Here is a 12,773-nt window from a genome sequence, read left to right as displayed (position 1 = left end):
AAAATCAACAGTGAACCTTGACTCATCTGAAAACATCACATTGCTCCAGCGTCGATTATCCCAGTGTTGACGATCCCTACACCAACGACGTCTTGCCTGAATGTGATGATCTCTCAAACAAGGGATCACGCGAGGACGTCGGGCGCGAAGGTGACCCCTATGCAGTCGATTCCGAATCGTCTGGCCACTCACTCTCACACCAGTGTCTGTTTGAAGACGAGCGCTGATCTGATTTGCTGTGATGACACGATTTCTCAAGGCCAAGGTACGGATAAATCGATCCTGGGCTTGAGTTGTCGCCCTTGGTCGACCTGAGCGTGGTCTGTCCTGTACAGATTGTGTATCACGGTATCTGGACCATAGCCTGCTTATGACAGACTGAGAAACATTCATCGTCCGCGCCACAACCGCCTGTGTTGTGCCGATCTGTAGCATGCCAAGGGCACGTAACCTTTCATTTTGGGTAAGCCGACGCATATCAAAATTTGTTTTCTGGTCACTAAAACAATTAAACTGATGTTTCCACCCTGGAATTCAATGCCACAATGACTGTAACATTCAAAGTCAGAGTCGTGCAAATCTTGGGTTGGACCCCCATGATGATCCCAAGCATCACCTGCATTCCATGCGGTAGCTATTCGTGCGTTTGGGCGTCACATGTAACTGGAAATGTTTCTTCTATTAGGTTCTATAGTGACTTTTTTCGTAGTCATTTGCATATTTTAGTATTATGCCCCCAAAATCAAATATCCCCTACTTTTTTTGAATAGTATACTATACAGAATTATCACTAGATCCATTAACATAAATAAACAATAATGGATTAAATACTTAACTAATTAGCTTCTACCATGATTGATATTAACCACGAGAAATCAAATACTATCTAAAACCATAGAACTAGAATATTCTAGTTCTATGCAAAAACTGACTGGTCATTATGCCTGGTCATATATGCGTCCCCTTCACGATGAGTCGACCTCGACACTCATAAAAAAATTATAATGTACAAAATATTAGAGACTATCATAAACTGTATATTTTCAATTTTCCTTATAGTGCTGCAGTAAAACTCTTATTAACTTGTTCCCATGTATTGACAGTTCAGTTATCTAGCAATTTATTTCCATAACTTAAGACCTATCCTTGGAACTCTGTAATATGGCATTCTCTGATAAAATTCTGGATCTTCGTTAATTATTCCCACTCAGTGAAGCACTCAATCAATTTTCTAGTTCTGTATATCCGTCTTTCAATCTGGAAATACTGTATACCAGTTTCTGGATCTTGAAATTGAGCATTTGCTCTGAAATGAAGTGAAATGAAATGGGGTTTAACATTCTTCTGTTGTGCTTCTAACCTGGGCTAATGAAGACGGGCATACGCCATACAGTGTGCTATGAGGGAAATTTTGCCCGGGGAGTGGTGCTACGGCCTACTCTTATATCGAATTCCAACCGCCAAGGGATCTTTTACGTGCACGCCAATGTGTACACGGGACCTCGGTTTTTCGTCCCATCCGAACGACTAGACAAGCATTTGCTATGAATCTTTTACCATTTGGATATACTGTTTCGTCACATTCATACATTCTGATTTCTGTCTGTGTTGGAAGTTCGTATATGTCACATTTTGGCTTTGGAAATGGTCCTGGAATCTTATTCTTGTTTACCCCAGTCAATGATCTTCCATACTCATCTAGATCATATTCCGAGACCCGCGTACTCTCTGCATGTGGTTTATTTATCCACTTAATTAGGGACTCAAATTCACCAAACGAATTACTTCTTCTTCTTCTTTTGTAAAATTTCATCTATCGGCATATCAGGTTGTGGTGTTGTTTCTGTCCATGTTTCCCATTTTGTTTGAACATGTCCATTATCAACGGTCTAGGTTGTGGCTGCAGCCACTATTGTTTTTGATGGAATATTTTTATCAGACGTATTCCTTTGAGACTCGCTGTCTTTTGTTGAACACAACATCCCTTGCTCAACAGGACCTACAGTCAGAGAATTAATCTGATTTAAATTATTCTCTTTATTGAGTAAGACACATCTTTCTTTATACTTCTGGCATCTAAGAATATCTCTCGTCTTTCTACTAGAAGATTTTGGGTTGTCCGTGTGAGCTGCTGTTTTTTTCCATGTCACGGTAACTGAGAAATGATTATTTCTATTTTCACATCTCCGCAGATGTGCTTCTGAATATAAATGCATTACCTTAAGTATTTCTGCAAGTGTACTGGGGATCACTGGTTCCATCTTTGGTTGGGGGTTGGAGAAAGGTTTCCATGATCTCACCCGTTATCTCCACCATATATAATCGCTCGGTTCTTCAATAACTAATAAGTCTGGAATGGGAACTTAATTACTAGAAATTATATCTTACAAATGACAATTCAATACATACGAGGTACACTTCCAGTACAGTGGATAACCGACAAAACTGCTACTAAGTCGGGTGACCTAATGACCTGCCTATGGATGTACATCAAAACATATACTATACAGGATTATCACTAGGGACATTAACATAAATAAACAATAATGGATTAAAATACTTAACTAATTAGCTTCTACCCTGGTTGATATTAACCATGAGAAATTAAATACTATCTAAAACTGGCTGGTCATTATGCCCGGTCATATACTTACCCGGCATACTAAAAATTTCTCTGAAATACCACACCCACGAAGAAGACGTTTAATTGTAAACATCAGGCATGGAATACAATCTCAATAGTCTGTATGTTTGCCATAATTGCATGGCAAAAGTAAATAGATCGCGTTCATAATGTTTTAGAGTCGAACGCAGATTTCCTATTTGTAATCTACGTAGTGGCCTGTAGCATTGTAATTCACTTGTCTCGGCCTAAAATGTTTCCGTCTGGTCTCGTTCCGATTTGCAATCCACGTGACGGAGAAGTCTTACTTTAAAATAAAATAACAATAATAAAAGTATGACTTTATTTATAGGGCTATATAAATAAACTATAATTATCACTCAAACCTGCATTGCAGATTTTTATTTTGGCTTAAAATGTTATATATATTATTATTTAGGCTTTATTTACATAAAACCCATAATCAACCCTCGGATGGCAAGCCTGTAATAAACTCTCTAGAGCATCGGATGGCAGAGATTTAACTGGATTTACAGACAATCGCTATTTAATGACTTAATTGAAAAATGAAGACGTGAGACTGGTTCTTGATTAACGAGTAACGTTGCTACGATAGTAAACAAACTATGCCACATCTTGTTAAAACTCCAAACAGTGATACCTTCGCTCAGAATGAAGTAATTTGAATGAAATTTTCAATATATATATTAATTTTGAATTATCTATTTTGAACTATAATTGGAACGGACACCTCTTGATAAAAATCTTGCATAATGCATCTATAATCAGAGAATGCGATTAATATGACTCCATCGGGCTGGTGTTATTCAAAGTACATGTTTAACTTTGGTATGAATTATGGCTATTATATGTTGAAATGTTTGCAGGTAAAAAATTTGGCTATAACAATAGTTTAACATGTAACTGTTACAATGATTGTAGGTAGGAAGATTGGTTATAGCAATTGTTAAACATGTAACTGTTAAAATGTTTGTAGGCAGTATGTTTGGTTATAACAACAGTTTAAAGGGGCCATCTCGATTTTAACAGAGTCTCAAAAATAAAAGTCCGTGTACGTATTAAAACCTTTAAAAAGTTTTATGGCCGTCATATTGACTTGATTGGTAAATATAACATGTCTCTCTCGGCTATTATTCTAGATATATTTAATTGACGCGTATACTATCTCCCTGATAATAGTGGGGCGGTTAAGCAAAAAATCGTGCACTTTGGGTTAAAAGCATTAAACTTGGCACATAGATGGCATCAACCCTACTGATTATTTTGGGATGTGGATCCACCTCAGCAGCTCCAAAATGGCCGCCTATTCATTGATATACATATAACTAGGGGTGTCACAATAAGACATTTTTTTTACAAATCATTTCAGGCCAACAATTTCCAGATGTGAAATTGCTAGCTGAACACGATTTTTGAAAAAAAGATTTATCTATGACGTCATTTTCGTTCGGGGTTTGCCTGATTTCAAAAATGGCCGCCAAAATTTGAAGAAAAATGAATTTCCAGATAGGATGGGTGATTATCACGCAATGCATGATGCTTGTAACATATCAAATATAAGATTTTTGTTGTAATTTAACTGAAAAATAATCTATAAAACTAGTTTCCCTAAATCCAAGATGGCGGAAATTCAAAATGGCGGCCAAAATATACCCAAAATGGCCGATTGATCAGATTAAAGTCATTTCACTGTTTGATATGGTTTGTAATATATAATTTAAAGGGTTTACATTGTCACTGAACTTTAAATTAATCTAAATAAAAAAATAGTTTCCAAAATCCAAAATGGCGGAAATTCAAAATGGCAACCAACATTTATCTAAAATGGCCGATTTGTCAGATAAAAGTCATTTCACTCATTGATATGGTTTGTAATATGTAATATAAAGAGTTTTCAAAGTCATTGAAATTAAAATCAATCTAAAAAAAGAGTTTCCAAAATCTAAGATGGCGGAAATTCAAAATGGCGGCCAGAATTTGCCAATAATGATCAAATTTTAGGATAATCGTGAATTTTCTGTTTGATATGCTTTGTAATATGTCCTCTATTAAGTTTTCAGAGTTAGTGAATTTGATAATTGTAGATGATTGTTTCAGAAAAAAAGGGACAATCATCAATCTTTCTATTGGATTGGTTTATAATAGCAAAGTGTACTAGTTTTTGGAGGGCAACTGAAATTGACCGGACTCAGGAATCTACCTGTCAGTCAATTAACCATGTGCAGAACTTACCAGTTAGCTAATTAGAATTTTAAAGAATTTAACCTTAAGACACAATAAATGTAGTTTAATTGTTTTATGCATTAAAACATATGATGCTAATGATAATGTTAAGAATTGACACATTCTTTGGAGAAAATATCTGGTTATTCTGACCCTCCACCCCCACCCCATAAAAATACAACGGGGCCAACTGAGGCATTTTTAATTTCATCTCCTTTGTTTTTGCACCATTTTACCGTAGTGGGAATCATTTATAGTACATGCAGTTGTAAAGAATTTAAGTTCTCCTATTCGTTCAGAAATGGTAATGTGGTCCGTTTTTGCATCGGAAGACTCTGTGTCCAGTAACTTTTGTGGTAGAGTCTAGATGTGGTATCCACGGGTAATTTTCTTTAGTGACGCAGATATTTTCTCAAAAGAATGTGTCAATTCTTAACATTATCATTAGCATCATATGTTTTTTTGCATAAAACAATTAAACTACATTTATTGTGTCTTAAGGTTAAATTCTTTGAAATTCTAATTAGCTGACTGGTAAGTTCTGCACATGGTTAATTGACTGACGTGTAGATTCCTGAGTCCGGTCAATTTTAGTTGCCCTCGAAAAACTATTACACTTTGCTATTATAAACCAATCCAATAGAAAGATTGATGATTGTCCCTTTTTTTCTGAAACAATCATCTACAATTATCAAATTCACTAACTCTGAAAACTTAATAGAGGACATATTACAAGGCATATCAAACAGAAAATCCATGATTATCCTAAAATTTGATCATTATTGGCAAATTCTGGCCGCCATTTTGAACTTCCGCCATCTTAGATTTTGGAAACTCTTTTTTTTTTAGTTTGATTTTAAGTTAAATCACTTTGAAAACTCTTTACATTACATATTACAAACCATATCAAAGAGTGAAATGACTTTTATCTGACAAATGGGCCATTTTAGATAAATGTTGGTTGCCTTTTTGAATTTCCGCCATCTTGGATTTTGGAAACTATTTTTTTATTTAGATTAATTTTAAGTTCAGTGACAATGTATACCCTTTAAATTATATATTACAAACCAAATGAAACAGTGAAATGACTTTAATCTGATTAATCGGCCATTTTGTATATATTTTGGTCGCCATTATGAATTCCCGCCATCTTGGATTTGGAGATACTAGTTTTAGAGATTATTTTTCAGTTCAATTACAACAAAAACCTTATATTTGATATATTACAAGCCATACATTGTGTGATAATCACCCATCCTATCTGGAAATTCATTTTTCTTAAAATTTCGGTGGTCATTTTTGAAATCAGCCAAACCCCAAACGAAAATGACGTCTTAGATAAATCGCGTTCAGCTATTAATTTCGCCTTTGGAAATTGCTGGCCTGAAATGATTTGTAAAAAAAATGTCTTATTGTGACACCCTAGTTATATGTATATCAATGAATAGGCGGCCATTTTGGAAAAGATGGCCGTAACGATCACCAGGGGGAGCTGCTGAGGTGGATCCACATCCCAATATAATCAGTAGGGTTGATGCCATCTATGTGCTAAGTTTCATGCTTTTAACCCAAAATGCACGATTCTACCAAAAATTCTTCCTTAACCGCCCCACTATAATGTCTGTCTACTACATCGTTAACACTGTTCATCACGTGCATTTTGCATACCGATAGTTCATTGGCCAATCACGCTATTTTACCGAGATTTCGCGTAATAGTTTGGATGCAGCTATGGCGGGTGTGGCGCCAGGCAGGGTAAGCTTACTCTTCCGGACACCTGTTACCACTGTTTGTCGTGTATTTTGTACACGGTGAACAGTCCATATGCTGATTACACTATTTTGCCTTATTACACTATTTTGAATATACCGTTTTTTTTTTAGGACTTCGAATTTTGTCTAATGGTTTGGATTGTTCGTACTTGGTTTTATTTTATTTAACCGCTTAAATATAGAGGAATGGTGTATTTACCTTGTCTTAAAATTTTAGCACAAAATATTGAGTCGTTTGGACCTGAACTGTGAACGCCAAAACCCCTTACCCGAACACATAACCCTTTTAAGATTCCGGGTCAGTTTTTTTGTTGGATGACCTGATAATCTATTGTCGTTCTTTTAGAGGTCTATACAGTGCATGATACACGTGTTGTACATGATAACGAAAGGTAAATAAAAATCTGGTTTATCCCAACACTGTATAATACAGCTTGGGACACTGATGAAGACTGACTGGCGGGTTTAAGTTGTTTGAAAACGTATCATGTATTTTGAGTTAGTTGCTCGGCCCTAAGGTAGAGGATTTTAAAGGCTTTTAACATAAAATTAACCAGTTTTTTTCTCCAAAATATACTCTTCAAAAAAAGTAGGGGATATTCAGAAACAATACAAAACTGCGGAAATGCACTGCTGTTTTTATTAGAGGTAACCAGTGTATGTTAATAACAGGACAATTGCCTACACATTAACATAAACAGTTCATATGGGCGGCTTATCTGACGGCCCCATTTCACTCGCAAAGAGATATACCGTCAAAAGTGAAAATGGACGTTTTTGATTTTTTCTTAATAATGAGTAATTGCTCCACCAATCCTTAGACATTCAGCAATTCGTCGTGGCATGCTTCTAATCAACCGTCCAATCACGATTTGGGGCAATCTGACCCACTCCTCTTGCAGTGTCACGGCCAATTCTTGTAGTGTTGTCGGTTGACGTTGACGTCGACGAACACGTCTCCCGATCAAATTAAACGTAACACACTAAAGCAAAGATACTCTAAACAGTAAATCGTATGCAAGAACCGATAGGAAAGCAAACATGGATAGATAAACTAGCACGCGGCAGTTTTCATCAACTCTTCCTTGAAGTGTCAAATTTGACAATGAACCCCTCCCACGTGTATGGCGCTATTGTGTGTCGCATGTGCAGCTCAGTGGTTCTGTTGGGGCGATAAGTTCTTCATCTGTGAACATACTCTCAAAACATGTCAAATGTCCATGACTATTTATCATATCGCAACCTGCATAGGTATTTGCATTTCAATATCCCCTACTTTTCTTGAAGAGTATATAATCGAGATTGGCCCTTTAACATATAATTGTTATAATGTTTGTAGGTGTGAAATTTGGTTATAACAACAGTTTAACCTGTAATTGTAATAATGAAGAAAGTTGTCAAGATTCTGGTATGTGTAGTACTGGAGGATGTAAACAAGGATGGTATGGTCCTACTTGTCAAAAAGGTTAGTTTAACGTATTCCTAGCATAAATGTGTTCTTTTTTGTCGTAACCCTACATGGCGTGGTATACATAAAAAGAACAAACGTCCATAAAGCGTAAGGCAGATTTGTAATAGTACACGGATAACAACTAAATGGCCCATGGAGAAATTACCAAAGAACATAAATACAAAGCAATGAAATACTATCATATGAATACGCCTATTGAATTGAAAGGGAATGATTAGAATGGAAAAGATCTGCGATGAGAGCAGTCAGGAATATATCATTTATCTCTAGGTTTCTAGAAACCTGGTTGCATATCTTGTTAATTTAGATGCAGACAAGCTTTTGCATATTGGGTCTTAATGACATGGCCTAATATAGAATATTAATAACAGACTGGAAACAACCTGGCCACAATATACGAAGTTTGTTATACATTTCAGGACAATAGCGAACAAACGGAACATCGGTTAAGAGCTCGTTATTCAATAAATAACACAATAAACGAATACTTGTAACAAACTGGCCAACAGTAATACGGTTATTAGAAACATTTTTGCTGTTCAGTTTTTAGTTTGTGTCTTTAAGATTTTGAACAAACTAGAACCAAACTGGGTATTTAGTTCCAAGATATAGACAAAGTAGTTATTCAAGCTCATACAGTCTAACAAAAGATCAAAACTATGCAGGTAATTCGAAATGTCCAAGAGAGTGACAATAACCGTCTCATCGACATAAAAAAAACTATTAACCAAATATCAGAATAAATCGAATGTCAATATGAATACAAAACAGATAAGTCAGGTGTCAAGTAATATAAAGCGTTCAAATACGCCGCCTCGAGTACGATACCTGCCAAAGTTTAATAAGAAAACAATGTACTACTGATATTTAGAACGCAGAACAAAATTGTATAGAAGTATAAATGGACGACAAACAACGAACTGGGATTTGTTTTGGGAAGGAATAACCTAACTCCAGATTGACAATAAAGTTCAAGAACTGTATTGACAATATTGTTCAAAGAACTGTAGTGTTTTCCTTATTGTTGTAAGATTTGACATAAGTGGCCTGTATAGAGGTTTTGTAGAAGAGCAGATACTGTGATCCAGCTGTATTCAAAATCGGAATCTTTATCTCCAGAACTAATTCCGAATAACTAATTTGAGATTGTCTAAAATATCTTGCTTAGTCAAGGTGGTACGCAATCAATCTATGTTTATTTTATACAAAAATATAAAAGTCGGTCCTTCAGAATGGCGCCTGTAAAATAAAGGCGCCACGGTGGCTCAGTGAGTAAGGCACTGGCGAATTAACCAGTGGGTTCACATTTCGACCACGGTGTTCCTCGGGATTTTCCCGATTGGCTTTTCCTTGTTAGTGATGCCCGCCGAGGAAGGGCGTGTACGAGCAGCGCCTTGTTGTTCGGATAGGACAACATTCTGAGGCCCTTTGTATGTGCTGCTGTGCAGGTAAATAATACCTTGATGTTGAATTCTATGAAGTGTTGATCGAAACGACACTGTTAGGGTAAGACATTTTCCTTCAGTGGCCCTGTTGCTGCAGAAAAGCAGGGCGTTATACCCTATGTCGTTATTAGACGCACCATTCGGTTATGTTTACACCCTTCATAATGATAGTATTATACACTTTTTTTTTCGTTTGTGATATTTTTTCTTATAATTTACCATTACTATATTTTCTCTGATGTCTTTCATGATTTATATCCAACCTAATCCTATACACAAAGCTCTTATTTGTATGTGATTTTATGGTTATACATTCATATTTGTAATTGACCTTTGTATGCAATTTTATGGTTATACATTGATATTTGTACTTGACCTATGGCGCTATAAATAACTTTGTCGGGTTCAATCAAAACGTGCTGAATCTAAGAAGATTTTGTTTATTTTTTCAAGCATAAAGACGTCCCTATTCGTTCATTAACCGCTAACCAACAAAGGGAATTAACTCAAATAAAACCAATGACAGGATCTTTACCATTACAATATATAACCCAGTCGCAACATTTGAAATGAAAACAATTAGTTTACCTTTATTGTTTTCTTTCAGAAGATGTAGCCTATAATAAACCATCTAACCAGAGTTCTTATTATTTCAAGGCTGGACCATCTTCTCTAGCTGTTGATGGTTATATAGATACTGATAATTATTCTACATGTACTGATATGAATCCATCTAAACAAGGTTGGTGGTTGGTAGATTTACAACAAACATATCCAATCACAGATATCAAGATTTATCATAGTGGACCATACTGTAAGTTTATTTTCTAAATACACTGTGGCCATGTGAATAAGGAGCATTTAGAATAGTAGCATTTTCGAACTTTATAATTGATCACGGCGAAAATATGAAATTCATTACATGTACTTATGACGATAGAGAAGCGGTGTTACAGGTGTAGTCCGGTGGCTGAAGGGGGGGGGGGTCGCCACCCTAACTGTGAATTTATGAGACCAAGTTTTCTACACCAGTTTTTGCGTAGATTCCGAATTTGGGTGGTGGTGATCAAGCGTTCGAGGGGGCGTTTTCGAGATATCCGGGCTTCAATGTCTACATGGGTGCAGGGTTGGTGCCCGTCGGGTTGGGGGCGGGCAACATGTGTTTTTGTTGACAGAAATCATTTGGTTCAAAATTGACCTTAAAAATTTAAAAGTGGTTTCTCATCAGAAGATTCAAATTCAGAGTTCATAATATGAGCGGTATAGATATCTTCTTGGTTGCTGACCAACAGCTCGCATATATCCTTTGGATATATCAATTCACATTGTAAATATTCATTTCAGCCATGCAGCAAAAGACCACTACGGCAAGGTGGTAATAAAGAAAGGTTTGTTATTTTTTCACCCAGAAAATCTTTCTTCTAGCGTCATCTACTGATGTAAGTCGCGATATTTTCTACCTTTGCCCGTTTCATTATCGATCAAAATGTTTATATTTGGATAACTGTTTGCGAGGCGAATGATTGGGATGTCTATTTCGCCCTAGCAAGAACGCAAAATACAATTTGTTTCAGCGCCTCCATTAATTTGCAATGCGAAGAGGAGTAGGTAAGCTATTTTGGTGTCCTCGTGGTTTGTTGTCCGTTATAGGATATCTTCGACACTTTCAATACTATTCTTGATGTATTATTTTAGCCAATCAAGATTAGTATTGAAGTGTCGAAAATATCTTGGCCTACATGCTTTCAGTGGTAATGACTATCTGTCTTTCTTTTTCCAACTTTCTAACTGGGACAGACAAATGATGTTTCTGATGAGGAAATTGCAGGTTTAGAAAATAATGTTTGTACCTTGTACGGCGAAAGGCGACTTACATCAGTGTAGATGACACTAGAAGAAAGATTTTCTGGTGGAATTTTAAATTTGATGAAAAATAACAAACCTTTCTTTCTTTATTACCATCTTGCTTGTTGCAACAATATGATCGAACAAGATGATCCTGCGATACAAGGCTGGAATGAAGATTTACAATGTGAATGGGTATCTAAGGCATATCCAAAGGATATTTGCGAGCTGTTGATTAGCCATCAAGAAGATATCTATACCGCTCATATTATGAACTTTGATTTTGAATCTTCTGATGAAGACTAAGAATAAACTAATATCTAAACATGTCTCTGATGTATATTTCGTTTCGTGTTTTTATACTTTCGATGGCCTACACTACATGAGGATCTGACCAGTTGTACTGGGAGGTCGCCTCAGGGGTCATACGAGCGGCTTTTGGAGATGGACAGTCCTAGAAATTTATGTTTTATTAATATACAACATGATAATCATATATGTCAACATAATGACATTCCCCCCCCCCCCAATTGTAGACATTGGACGTCCCATATCTCAAAAACGCCCCCTCAAACGCTTGATCACCACTCAGATTCGGTATCTACGCAAAAAACTGGTCAAGAAAAAGTTGGTCTCAGCTCGGGTCGACCCCCCCCCCCCCCGGGTGGCGCCCCCCCCTCCCGTCAGCCACCGGACTAGTGAACCATCTCTTTTCGACAGACCAGCGTTTTTGTTCTAAATTTTAAACCAATTTCTAGCAACGAAGAAACAGGGTTCTATACTGTAGCAGATATCCCTCTTGGTGTAAACAAGCCGTTCTGCTGTAGTTTCACGCAATGTACATGTCTGAAAATATATCGCACTTCCAAAGAATGGGCGTTTTTGAATACGATAGTTGAGTGTTTATGTTCGTCTATTTCAGACGTTTTCAGATATCAAGGATTTTCTGTATATATTATTGATGAAGATCTGGTATCAACTTTATGTTATCATCATACCAATGAACAATTAACAGTTGAATATAAGATACGATGTAACAATACTGGTCGTTATGTTAATATAACCAGTGCTATAATTCCTTCCGATCACGTTCCTTCTAGTCCAGACGGCGTATTAAACTTGTGTGAAGTGGAGATATACGGTGGGTCATATTTTATAATATTTGTTGTTTGTTAAAATAAACATCGGAGAAATGTGAACGATTATGTGAACTGCCATAAACGCTATCAATAAAGAAATACCATAAACAAGTTAAACGACATTCGATCGACCAAGATGGCGTTCAGGCGATTGAGTAATCAAAATGTAAATGGCTAGGTAAATATAGAATGCCAAATTTTTAAAAATGTTTGTTTTACAATGTCCTTTATCGA

The sequence above is a fragment of the Patella vulgata genome, chromosome 4 (genome assembly GCF_932274485.2).
Source record: "Patella vulgata chromosome 4, xgPatVulg1.2, whole genome shotgun sequence".
Lineage (NCBI taxonomy): Eukaryota > Metazoa > Mollusca > Gastropoda > Patellidae > Patella > Patella vulgata.
This window is presented reverse-complemented; position numbering follows the sequence as displayed.